Source organism: Capricornis sumatraensis, chromosome 9, assembly GCF_032405125.1.
Source record: "Capricornis sumatraensis isolate serow.1 chromosome 9, serow.2, whole genome shotgun sequence".
Taxonomy (NCBI): Eukaryota; Metazoa; Chordata; class Mammalia; order Artiodactyla; family Bovidae; genus Capricornis; species Capricornis sumatraensis.
Window position 1 is genome coordinate 15,391,404 of NC_091077.1, and position 13,582 is coordinate 15,404,985.

General features: G+C 49.6%; 1 protein-coding gene across 5 annotated transcripts in view; it reads left to right on the forward strand.

Moving 5' to 3' along the window:
* Positions 1-335: 335 nt before the first annotated feature.
* The window catches only part of SMARCA4 (SWI/SNF related BAF chromatin remodeling complex subunit ATPase 4), an 89,692-nt gene continuing 76,445 nt past the window's right edge, over positions 336-13,582 (forward strand). For all 5 annotated transcript variants that reach the window (XM_068979565.1, XM_068979566.1, XM_068979567.1 and 2 more), the window contains exon 1: positions 336-438. The gene's annotated coding sequence lies outside the window, so the exon portion shown is untranslated. The remainder of the gene's footprint in view (positions 439-13,582) is intronic.

A 13,582-nucleotide genomic window follows, 5' to 3' on the forward strand; every position in this document is an offset into this window, starting at 1 on the left:
TGAGACGCGCGGCGTGCGGGAACGGAGACCACCGCGCGCAGGCGCATGACCGTCCCACACAGAGTGGGGAGGCGCGTCGGGCGCTCTAGCTCTCTCTGGCCCCACCCACCTCTCCCAGACAACCCCGGCGAGACGCGCACGCGCCCTAGCAGCGGAAGGGCGGGCGGGCACGCGCACGAGGACGGGCCAGCAGCGGAAGCGAGAGTGGGAGTTCGTGGTGGGGGGAGGGGAGGTGGCGAGTGCGCGCGCAGCGGGGGCGCGGGCAGCGTGGGGGGGCGGCTGAGGCAGGCGGGCGCGCGCGCGAGGCTTACCCTCGCTCGGCGGCTGCGGCGGCTGCTTCTTTGTTTCGTGAGGAGAAGCGAGAAGCCGATTCTGCCCCCGGCCCCGCGTGGAGGGGCGGGGGCGGCGCCGGGAAGGCGACGGCGCCGGCGACTCCCGGTAAGGAACGCGGGTCGCGGGGGGAGCGCGGCGCGGGGCTTGGGAGGACGGTTTGAATGGAGCCGGGGCGCCGAGGGGGGAGGGGGCCGCCGGCGCCCGGAGCGGGGCCGGGGTACGGCGGCGCCCGAGGGTCAAGAAGCCTGACCTGCACCGCGCGCGCGGGGAAGGCCACAGGCAGCGAGGCCTCGGCGACTACAGTATCCGCGGGACAGCGGGGTGGGGGCCCGGGCCGCGTGGAGGCCGCGCGCCCCCCGCGCGCGCTCTCGCCGGGGTCGCTGGACAAAGCGCGTCGCCCCGTCGGCGGTCTGGGGGCCCACATCCCGGTGTCCGCCGGGGCTGCAACAATAGCCAGACGTCCGGGCTTTTCTGGTTACGTTCTAACGGGTCCGACTCGAATGTTGCCTTTTGGCGAGCCTGCAGTCGGAGCTCAATAGGAAAAACCCCAGGTGTGTCCAGCGTCGCCCGGACACGAACATTAGCAGCCCCCCTGGGTTAGCCGACCTGAATGTTTATTTTTTAAAAAGTCACGTCGTTTTAGATTTTCAAGGAAAGGTAAATAACTCTGCTAACCCCTTGCAAGTAGTGACTTGAGAACGTTTGCCCTGAAGCCGGGGGTCGGCAGCAGTGGGGAAGGACGGAGAGAACTGTTTGCCGTTAAAAGCATTGTTTTAGTTTTGCATCCTTACCCCTTTCTGCCAATCGACTTTCCAGATTAAGGTTTTTATTTAAAACGCGAATCTTTCAGGAGAAGGTATTTTGTGAAGGTCTTGAAGACACTAGTCTTGATATTTTTCCCCCTTAGTGAATCATTGGGGAAAGTAGGGAATAAGCAGTGAGAGCCACTTCCTAAGAATTTGAAACAAGTTTTCACTTTTAAATGACAGGCCTGATTCAAGTTTGGCTCCTGGCTGTTGCTGGTCACTTCGCTGTGTGACAGGAGGCAAATAGCTTAATCTTTTGGAACTTCTCAGTGTCCTCATATGTGAAATGAGAATAATGGCACAGATGGAGCTGGTGAAAGCCTGTAAAATGGTTCCTGTCAAGAGGGAAGCACTATCGTTGTTGTTCAGTCCAATCTCTTCCATTCTTGTTCAGCACATACTTGTTGAGCCCTCGCTGGGTGTTTGGTAGTTGGAGGTTGGGTGCCCAGAGCAGCCTGTTCAGTCTTGTAGGGGAACAGGTGGTAAGTGTGGGAACAACTGGAGGCCTGTCATGTGTGAGGAGCACAGCAGATTGGTGCGAGTGGTGGGAACTAGAGATCAGGTAGCTGCATGGAAGAGGGGGCTTTTACTCAGGGTTAGGGAGGACCCCCAGGTTGTGTTGGACCACTTGGGACCAGTCATTGCTCCCCTCTGCTGCTTTTGCACATGGTCATCTTGATCCTTTCTTGTGTTAGGAGTTACTCCAGTTTGTAATTACACATCTCTTCTCCAAGGGCCATCAGAGCTGTGTCTGTGTAATCTCTTTTAGTGTACCCTGGCCCAGTGTGTAGTAGGCTCTTAGGGAACATGTGTGGATGAAGGAGGAGGGTACTCTTATTGAGTAGCCCTGTGTGTGAAGTGCTTGGCCCAGGACTTGAAGGCAAGTTGCAGACAATAAATATTAGTTGCTGGCGCTGTGTTTTGCTTTCTTTTTTAATTTTTTTCTAAAGCTTTCCAAGCCATTTCCCCCAAACCTCATTCCCTCAACAGTGAGGGTGTGGGGTAGTAGTTAATAGGAGGTGGTGTTATGGAGTGCTAGTTCTGGAATTAGACCTCCTGGATTCACAGTCAGCTCTAAATTCTAGTTTGACCTCAAGCAAGACACTTACCAGTAGGTCCCCCAACTTGAGAAATAGATAAGACAGTGGTGCCAGCTCAAAGAATTGTTGTGAGGGTTGAAAAGATAGTATGGGAAGTGGTTTAACACTCTCTAGAGTCTGGCATGTAATGAGCTCTCAATTTTTTGGAGGTGGTTTTGTTTATACGTATGTATTTGTAAATTAACTGTTCAGAAAACTGAAAACATGAGTCATTCTGTATCCCAGAAACCCCAGGTTTGATGTGCTGGTTATATACATTTTCCTAATTTTCTTTAAACTCAATACATACACGATTATGAAAATAATAAGTGTTCCTCCTCATGCCACTTGAAATCATTTGTGCCCAACCCTTCAGGGGGCTTCCCAGGTGGCGCAGTGGTAAAGAATCCCCCTGCCAATGCAAGAGACCTAGGAGACATGGATTCGGGACCTGGAGGAGGGCTTGGCAGCCCACTCCAGTATTCTTGCTTGGAGAATCCCATTGACAGAGGAGCCTGGTGGGCTATAGTCCATGGGGTCACAGAGTCGGACGTGATTGAGCGCACACGCCAGCCCTTCAGGAGATGTTGATTTTGCAGGTGTTTTTTGGGGGGGTGTTCATCTTGGGGTGACCTCATCATAGCTTTGGTGCAGGGCAGTGCAGTGGTTCCAGACTTTCTGTCAGTGAAAAGCACTCCAACATAAACATGTATTTATTTTTTTTAAACACATAATTTATTTATACACCTTTGCCTCTCTTGTGGGTCCTCAAAACATTGGGAGGTAACCGTAGACCAGCTGTCCGTCCTCACTGTTTATCAGATGTGGGAGAGTAGGAGGGACCCTGTGTATTGGGTGAATATCCCTAGAGAACGTTCTGCCAGTGAAGAAACTGAGGTCCAGGCATGTTTCACCAGGGCCTCTGGGGTTGAACATCCAAGTCTGACTCCTGGGTTGGCCAGTTTCCCTTTTGGTGCCTCTGAGAAATGGGGTGAGTCCTCAGACATGGCGACTGGTTTTGGCTGGCTCATCAGGGCTGCCGTGGCTCGGAGGGCATTCAGATTGACCCTAGACAGAGCACAACGTCCATGGCGCCCCCTGGAGTTGTGCAGGAAGTGGCCCACCCCTGCATTCCCCATTCACATAGGGAACAGGCATGCACCTGCTATGAACCTGGTGCTGCTGGGGGCTGGGGGCTCAGCCAGGAACAGGCAGACAAGGACCCTGTCCTCATTCACTCGTACCCATCTCCTTACTTGCGAAAAGGGCTGGTCCAGTAATAGTACCCAACTTCTACGATTGTTGCAAGGACCAAACAACAGCAAAATGATGGATGACCAATGTTAAGTGCTTAGGAAAGAGCCTGACACACAAGAGTAGACAGTTTGTTACTGTTGTTATTTATTAGGATCCCAACAACATCCTAGCGGGTTAAGATACAGAATAGATTTTTGCCCCATTGCAGTAGTTCCATATGTTTTCAAAGTGGTAGGAAAGGAATTGGTGCCTCCATTCTGTCCTTAATAATTTAAAAATGCTGTGCTTTGCAGTTTCACCATACGGCACTGGAAAGAGGGAAGTGTGTTAGGTGGCTTGGATTTTGAAAAAATGTAAAAGTTCGTCTTCCCTTTCACATGTCTCCTCGTAACTGGATTGGAACACTGGAGAATCAAAGGTTTTTTTTTTTTTTTTTTTTTAAAGAATGCACCAAACCTACTCTAAAAGGGAAGTACCAGCGCTTGAATATTGGTGAGGGGAGAGGTCTGAGGGTAAATCTGTGAGAACTGAGTTGAGATCATATGAGCTCTTATCTTCCAGGTGTCATCCCTAAGAAGCAGGAAGCTCATGGGTGTGATCAGTGATATCTTCGTGTTTGCTCTTGTGTGCTTAGTCATCAGTTGTGTCCAACTCTTTGTGACCCCCATAGACTATAGCCTGCCAGGCGCCTCTGTCCATGGAATTTCCCAGGCAAGAATACTGGAGTAGGTTGCCATTTCCTACTCCAGGGGATCTTTCCAACCCAGGGATCGAACCCCCATCTCCTGTGTCTCCTGAATTGCAGGCAGATTCTTTCCTTGCTTAGCCATTGGGGAAGTTTTTCAGGATGTGGATTTGATGGGCATGAGAAAGTGGGCCTCTGCTCATCTTCCTGAGTGGGAAGGGGCCTGGAGCTGCCTCCAGGCAAAGCTGGGTTTCTTGGGGGATTCCGTTTCCCACAGCAGAGGGAAGGGAAGGGTTGTAGTCAGTTCCCCTCAGGGAATGGGCTTTGTTGTCCTGGCCCCTTCCTGAAAGCCAAGACTGGTTTCCAGAGCTTGGTTTTGGGGCTCCGTTACTTTGCCTAAGGGCTGTGTATTCATTTTTGTGTGTGGACACTTGTAACCCGGGAGCAGTCTTGAGTTTCGCTCACTGTGAAGTCTGCCAGCTCCTAGAGTGTGATAAAGAGGAAAGGGTTTCCCAGTGAGGACCTGCTCCAGAGCCCAGGGGATTGTACTCAATATTTTGGCATAGCCTGTAGGGGAAAAGAATCTGAAAAGGGTTATGTACAAATATCACTGTGTTGTACACGTGAAGCTAACACATGGTCAGTCAACTAGACTGCAATTTAAAAAAAAGAGAGGATGGGCTTTAAAATGGCTCCCTGGGGTGGGGTAAGTTCTCCTTTCACTGGCGAGTTGCGCCTCGCTGGTTCAGGAAGCAGGTGGCTGTGTGGCAGTTGCTGCCTCACCTGGTACCGTGCGAGACGGGAGGGGGCAGGGTTTGCCCCAAAAGCCTCAGGATAGTTGGAAGGAGGGTGTCTCTAGTGCCCATGGCTACACAGATGCGCAGGGGGCTCCTCCGTGCGCCATGGGAGCTACTTCTGCCCCTGATGAACTCCGAGCGCGCGTTGGACCGCAGCCAGGACTCCTGGCGCCTCCTTGGAATAGCCCCTGGAGGCTCTTGCCTCGGGGGTGCTCCCTCTGCTGCACTTTGTGCTCCTCTGGACTCTCCTCCTCCTGTGTCTTCTGTTCCTCCGCCGGCATCAGAGTCAGACAGGCTTGAGGCAGGCAGGACTCTCTTCCCACGTGACTTTGGGCAAACAGCCTCTTGGAGCATAAACCCCCTGTTTCACCCCAAGTGGATGTGAGTTGAGACCAAAATGCAGCCTGGCTGGGCTTTGCTAAGCCTGGTTCCAGGGCTGGTTGCCCCCAGGAAAGGGATACTTTTTGTATTTCTTTTTTTGATAATTCTATTTATTTATTTATGGCTGTGCTGAGTCTTCATTGCTTCTCATCTTATTTCTCCAGTTGCAATAAGCAGGGGCGACTCTTTAGTTGCAGTGCATGGACTTCTCATTGCCGTGGCGTCCCTTGTTGCGGAGCACAGGCTTCAGGTGTGTGGGGTTAAGTAGTTGCGGCACGATGGGCTCTAGCGCACTGGCTCAGGGGTTGTGGCGCACAGGGTTAGTTCCTCTGTGGCATGTGGGATCTTCCCAGACCAGGGATGGAACCCATGTCTCCTGCATTGGCAGGTGGATTCTTGAGCCATCAGGAAAGCCCCTTGTATTTCAAATGGCATGGCACGTGCTAGCTGAGGCCCTTCTGGTCACTTTGGTCATCCCTGTCTCCTCTTTTTCTCTCACTGTCACATCCATTCCATCTGCCGGTTCAGAAAAATCTTCTAAAACCACCGTCAGACCATGTCACTGCCTTACCTGGAGTATACCAGTGGTTTCCCATTGCACCTTGGGTGGACTTCTGCTTCCTCACCACTGCCCTCGAGGCCTGTGATCTGTGCTCTTCACCCATCTCTGATCTCATCTGCGGCCTCTCCCTTCTCGCCTGCTCGTCTCCTTCAGGGTCCCACCCCAGGGCCTTTGTACTTACTGATCCTGTGCCTGCCCACGGCCACCGGCTCCCATCGCACTCCAGATTTCTGCTCAGATATGTCCCCGTCACTGAGACTCCCAGGCCACCATGATTGGAAGTGCACCTCCCATCAGCTTGACTGTTAACCCTACTTGATTGTGCATAGCTCTTCCAGCCACTAGCAATGTGTCCTGTTCATCTGTGTCACTCAGTTGTCAGTTCCACCAGGCAGAGAACACCAGGCAGAGACTTTGTTCTCTGCTGCATGCCCTGTCCCTGGAACCCAGCTCAGGGCGAGTTTGTTCTCCCCAGGTGTTTGGAGGTGGCTGGAGGGCCTGTCACAGCTCTGCCACACTTGCACTTTGTGCGTCTCTGTTGTAGGGGAATTTCTCTCCAGCATCTCCAGGAGTTGCAGCTAATGCTCAGTGTGAGTACAGAGCAGGCCTCACAGCACGCTCCGTGGTGGTCTTGCTGTGCATCCAGTGGGGCTCGGGCAGCCTTAACAGAGGAGAGGAGGAGAGTCTGCCCAGGTTTCAGAGGCAGAGCAGGGTCAGGACTGAAGCTGAAGCTCCAGTACTTTGGCCACCTGATGCAAAGAGCTGACCATTGGAAAAGACACTGATGCTGGGAGGGATTAGGGGCAGGAGGAGAAGAGGGTGATAGAGGATGAGATGGTTGGGTGGCATCATCAACTCAGTGGACGTGAATCTGAGCAAATTCCGGGAGATAATGAAGGACAGGGAAGCCTCGCGTGCTGTAGTCCATGGGGTCGAAAAGAGTCGGAGATGACTGAGTGAACAAGGGTCAGGACAGAACTGTAAAACTTGTTATGGTTACTTGCTGTGTGTTTATGTTGGGTCACCTGGAGTCTGCTGTGCTCAGTTGCTAAGTTGTGTCTAACTCTTTGCAACCCCATGGACTGGAACCCGCCAGGCTCCTCTGTCCATGGAATTTTCCAGGCTAGAATACTGGAGTGGGTTGCTGTTTCCTCCTCCAGGGCACATGGAGTCTGGATCATAGTAAAAAGAGTTTGTTGTAGATAGGCAGTGTTTGTGTTCTGGAGGGTAGACAGTTTTATCTCCTTGCCAGATTAGAGCTTGAATTCCCTGTGGGCCTGGTTGCCTGCGTGTCTCCTGCCATGTTATAAGTGGGGAGGTGCTCTTCAGTGGTTTTCAAATGAATGAAATACTTAAGGGCGGAGTGGGAGGGGGAGGGTTCCAATGCATCAAATGATGTGTAATTCCCAATGCTAAAAATAATACTCGTTAACAGTTTGGCATGTCTACCTCTTAGGCAGACCTGAGAAGACATTGTAATTTATCATCATCAGGACATGGGTTTTTAGTTTCTGAAATTTATTCTCTTTTAAATGCAGGGCAAGTTTTTGCTATATGTTGCAGGGAAAATGTTTGCCCCAGAACAGCCCGCTTCGGGGCAGCTATGGGCTCAGGAATGTGCTATTTTGATGTGGTCCCTGAAACCACAGGTGCCCCGACCCACACATCCTTGCTGGTTTGAGGACTGCTGCACCCCACAGCCTCAGGTCAAGCGTGGAGGGTTTTATTAGTTGTGGAATATCTAGGGAGAATCTCATTTGGTAGTTTAAATGTGACGAATGAGGCTGGATTTGCTGAAGCCACCTGGCCAAGCTGCCTTGAACTCTTTCTGAGCTCCAAGTCATGACTTGACTGCTGTGGAGCTGCTGCTGAAATGTGTCTTCAAACAAATTTCTCCACGGCCCAGAGACAAAGCAGCAGCTATCCTGGGAGCAAACTTAAATATACAGCCGGTTTTTAGGCAAAATGGAAAAAAAACCCTTAACTGATCATCTCAGTAAGCAGATTTCAGAGGCTCCCCATCTCCCGTTAGCAGCCTGTCCTGCTGCGGTGATCAGCCACCATGATCCTTTTAAGAGAAATCGTGGTCCTTGGAAGAGAAGCACTAAGGCCGGTACGAAAGAAGTGAGACCTCTGATACTGAAGCAGTCTGGTTCCACATCTGAACATCAGCACAGCAATTTTGGTGAAGTTGAAAGTAGATGGAAAATAACACAGTCTCCAAACGCTTTCATTGTCCTTGTTTATTTCCCCAGAGACACTTCCTGGTCATCTTTTCTGGGTGTTGACTTCCCAGGTATTTTGTCTGACCTAGGCTTTTTTTTTTTCCCCCTTAAAAAGTGTGTGTGTGTGTGTGTGTGTGTGTGTGTGTTTAAATGCTGTTTACAGAAGTAATAGATAGTTAAAACAAACACACACAAAGAAAAAACTCTAGAAGTCTGTGATGTGGAACGTGTTAAGCTCCCCATCACACGCCTCCATAGCGAGCCACTGGCAGTTTGGTACATGTTTTCTTGGGGCTAGCGTCTATGCTTGGATTAACATGAGGAAATTGTTACTCTTAGCAAAACAGTGCTCAGACCTGCACCCCTAACTTTGACGGTACCTTCTTCCCCCGCTTCATTTTGGACCATCTCCATATACATATGTACAGTGGTCCCTCAATCTTTTTTTTTTTTTTAACTTGCTCGTTTATTTACCTGTTTTGGTTTTGATTGCCTGGTTTGATTTGCTGGGTTTTGATTGCTTCTCGCACCCTTTCTCCAGTTGCAGGCAGGAGCTATTTCCCAGGCTTCCCATTGCAGTGGCCTCTCTTGTTGTGAAACACAGGCTCCAGGCACAAGGGCTTCAGTGGTTGCAGCACTTGGGCTTCATAGCCCCCCGGCAGGTGGGATCTTAGTTCCCTGGCCAGGGATTGAGCCCATTGCCTTCCACTGGCAGGCAGGTGGCCCTCCAGGGAAGTTCTGCAGTCAGCCAAGGGAAGGAGCCTCCCCGTGATTTCTTTGTGACTGATGTGTCCTCAGTAATAGTCACGCAGAAGCAAAACATAATCCCCCTGAATTTTGAAATATTCCTTTCTTTCTTCCATGACCTTGAAGCAGTTAAGGAAAACCTTCTTTCTCTCGTCACAGTACTTTTGACACCAAACGTGTTTTTTTTTTCCCCCCACACCAAACAGTTCTCCAGTTCTCCAGGTTTGTAAGGACACCATTTGGGTGTCCAGCAGTTCATTTGGATTCTGACACTAACCACCCAGAGTTAGTGGAGACCTCACCGGTTAGGGGTTCAGTCCCACGAGACTGATGCCCCTTCAGATGCCAGCTGCAAGTAGTGGGTGGGTTTCCGGGTTATCCACACTCCTGTCCAGCTTGGTTACAAACAGGGATTCCCATGATGCCCTTGGCAGGTTTGGTAATTTGCACTGCTGCTGCTGCTGCTGTTTAGTCGCTAAGTAGTGTCCAATTCTTTGTGACCCCATGGCCTGTAGCCCCCAGGCTCCTCTGTCCACAGGATTTCCCAGGCAAGAATATTGCAGTGGGTCGCCATTTCCTTCTGCAGGGAATCTTACTTATGTTTACTGGTTTATAAAGGCTACAGAAGAAGAGCCAGCAGAAGAGAGAGGTAAAGTGAGGTCCAGAAAAGTTCTGAGTGCAGAAGTGTCTGTCCCCATGCAGTTGGGGTGCAACACCGTTTTGGCACATGAATGTGTTCACCAACCCTGAACCTCTGTGAACCCCATAGTTTAGGGTTTTTGGTGGTTTGTCACATAAGCATGATCTATGAACTCAGTCTCCAGCTCCTCTCCCCTCCTTGGAGGATGGAGCTGAAGTTTCTAAACTATTAACGTCTTTCTTCTCACCAGCTCCCATCCTGAAGTTATTCAGGAGCCCACCAGGAATAGCCTCATTAGAACCAAAGACTGTCCTGTTTCTGAGGGAATTCTAAGGGATTTTGGAGCTCTGTGTAAAGTACTCTTATCACCCTTATCACTTAGGAAATTGCATGGGTTTTAGGAACTCTGTCAAGAACTGAAGGTAGAGACCACAAATACATTATTTCTCATTGTCACAGATAGACATAGATTTCTTAAACAGAACCCCAGAACCATTAATTGTAAAAGAACAGACTTGATAGTTCAGTTCAGTTGCTCAGTCATGTCTGACTCTTTGCGACCCCATGGACTGTAGCATGCCAGGCTTCCCTGTCCATCACTTAACTACTGGAGCTTGCTCAGACTCATGTCCATTGAGTTGGTGATGCCATCCAACCATCTCATCCTCTCTTGTCTGCTTCTCCTGCCTTCAGTCTTTCCGAGTATCAGGGTCTTTTCCAGTGAGTCAGTTCTTCACATCAGATGGCCAAAGTATTGGAGTTTCAGCTTTAGGATCAGTTCTTCCGGTGAATATTCGGGATTGATTTCCTTCAGGACTGACTGGTTTGATCTTGCAGTCCAAGGGACTCTTAAGAGTCTTCTCCAACACCACAGTTCGAAAGCATCAATTCTTCGGCACCCAGCCTTCTTTATAGTCCAACTCTAATATTCATACGTGACTCCTGGAAGAACCATAGCTTTGACTAGACGGATGTTTGTCCGCAAAGTAACGTCTCTGCTTTTTAACATGCTGTCTAGGTTTGTCATATCCTTTCTTCCAAGGAGCAAGCGTCTTTTAATTTCATGGCTGCAGTCACCATCTGCAGTGATTTTGGAGCCCAAGAAAATAAAGTCTGTCACTGTTTCCATTGTTTCTCCATCTATCTGCCATGAAGTGATGGGACTGAATGCCATGATCTTCGTTTTTTGAATGTTGAGTTTTAAGCCAACTTTTTCAATGTCCTCTTTCACTTTCATCAAGAGGCTCTTTAGTTCTTTTGCTTTCTGCCATAAGGGTGGTGTCATCTGCATATCTGAGGTTATTGATATTTCTCCCAGCAATCTTGATTCCAGCTTGGGCTTCCCTGGTGACTCAGCTGGAAAAGGAATCACCTGTAATGAGGGAGACCTGCATTTGATCCCTGGGTTGGGAAGAACCCCTGGAGAAGGGAAAGGGCACCCACTCCAGTATTCTGGCCTGGAGAGTCAGACACGACTGAGTGACTTTCACTTGATATATTGGACATCATTAAAATTGTTAATTAAGAACTTGTTTTCATCGCTGAGAGACAGTAATTGTAATCACTTATCCTCAATAAAATGTAGTGAAAGCTTAGAGCCTGTGTAAAAGTGGATCTTTCGGTGGCCATTGAGCCTGTGAGAAGGCACAACACCGTTAGTCACAAGGGAATAGAAACTAAAACTGTAATGAGGTTCGATTATACCCTCACCAGAACGGTTACAAATTAAAAAGACCCACAGCACCAAGTGTTGAATTAGAGGAACTGGAATGCTTACTCTGCTGCTGCAGGGAGGGCAGTGAATGTGATTATTTTGCTAATTTGGAAAACTGGCAATATCTGCCAAGCTAACATTATTATGCCTCCCTTATGACCAGCAGTTTCCCCCCCTGGACGTGCACACAAGGAAAATGTGCGCCCACGTCCACCTACTGACATTGTTCACATCGGCTTTACATCTGCTGGCCAAAACCTGGGAGCTCGGGGTCTAGGAATAGGAGAATTGATGGCTGTCCCTACAGCATGGATGCTCCTCTCAGAGCTGACGTTGTGCAGAAGTAAACTGTGTGACCCTCCTTTCAGATGGAGTTCAGTAGCAGGTGACACTGACCTACAGCGAGAGAACTGGAACAGGGATTCTGCTGGGAGGGTGATGGGCACGGCTGGAACCAGGTGCCGTGGAGCTGCCGTATCTGGTCTAGGACTCGTGTAGCTGTACACCTAGGATCCCGACACTTCAAGGATGCCTCCACCCGAGAGGCTACATCGAGGGCTGGAGGGCTGCTCCCTGCTTCCCTTTGCCTGTACTCCACACCCACGCGATGCTGTAGGTCTGCTCTCCTGTGTCCATGGGAGGTACGAGCAGTGCCTGACGGGTTGCTTTTTTTTTCTTAGTGTTTATTTTGGGTCTTAGTTACAGCATGTGTGATCTTTGTTGCAGTGTGTGGGATCTTTCGTTGAGGTGCACAGACTCTCCAGTTGTGTCACACAGGCTCAGTAGTTGTGGTGTGCGAGCCTGGTTGCTCCTTGGCGTGTGGAATCTTTGTTCCCCGACCAGGGCTCGAACTTGCGTCCTGTGCATTGCAAGGCGGATTCTTAACCACTAGGCCACCAGGGAAGTCCCACATTTTTTTTTTTTTAATTGAGGTATAGTTGTGTGTGTGTGCATGTGTGCGCGCGCGTGCATGCTTAGTTGCTCAGTCACGTACAACTCTTTGTGACCCCATGGACTGTACCCTGCCAGGCTCCTCTATCCATGAGATTCTCTAGGCAAGAATAGTGGAGTGGGTAGCCATTCCCTTTTGCAGGAGATCTTCCCAACCCAGGGACTGAACCCAGGTCTCTTTCATTGCAGGTGGATTCTTTACTGTCTGTGCCACCAGGGAAGCCCGAGATATTTACAATATTACATTAGTTTCAGATATACAGCATTGTGATTCAAACGCTTTTCTACATTGTACTCCGTTTAAAGTTACCGTAAAATACTGGCTGTTAGCCCCTGTGCTCTACGCTATAGCCTTGTAGTCCGTTTTATATGTACTAGTTTGTACCTCCTCATCCTCTACCTGCGTCTTGCCCCTCCTCCTTCATCTCTCCCCACTGGTAACCACCAGTTTGTTCTCTGTATTTGTGAGCCTCTCTCTGTTTTGTTATATTCATATGGTTTATTTTTAGGTTCCATATGTAGGTGATAGCATAGAGTATTCGTCTTTCTCCTAATTGACTAAGCAGAGTACCTGCCAGGTCCATCCCTGTTGCAAATGGCAGAGTTCCGTTCTTTTCTGAGGGGGGGTAATAGTCCACTGTCTAGACTACTCCTCCATCCATCTGCTGGTGGACACTTAGGTTGTTCCCATGTCTTGGCTGCTGTAAACAATGCTGCTGTGAGCATTTGGGTGCGTGTTTTTTTTTCTGCATGTATTCTTGCCTGCTTTGTTGTAGATTAACTGACCATCGTTGCATGGTTTGCTTCTGGGCTCTCTATTCTGTTCCATCGATCTCTGTGTTTCTGCGCCAGCGCCATACTCTTGATGACTCTGGCTTTGTAGAGCAGTCTGAAGTCAGGGAGCATGGTACGTCTAGCCCTGTTCTTCTTTCAGGATTGCTGTGGTAATTCGGGGTCTTTTGTGTTTCCATACAGATTTTAGAATTATTTGTTCTAGTTCTGTAAAAAAAAATGCCATGGATATTGTGATAGCGATTGCATTGAATCTGTAGATTGCCTTGAGAGGTTTGGTTATTATCTTTCAATCCACAAACACAGTGTATCTTCTGTTTGTGTCATCTTCAGTTTCACTCATTCTTGTGTGTGTGCGTGCGCGCAAGATTCCCGTTTGTTTATTTTGGCTGTGCTGGGTCTTCACTGCTGCACGGGCTTGCTCTGGTTCTCAGTATGCGGGCTTCTCACTGCAGCGGTTTCTCATTTTGGAGCACAGGCAGATTTTAGGGTGCATGGGCTTCAGTAGTCGTGACGCACGGGCTTACAGTAGCATGTGAAATCTTTCCGGAGCAGGGATTGAACCTGTGTCCTGTGCACTGGGAGGCAGATTCTTAATCCCTGGACTCCCAGG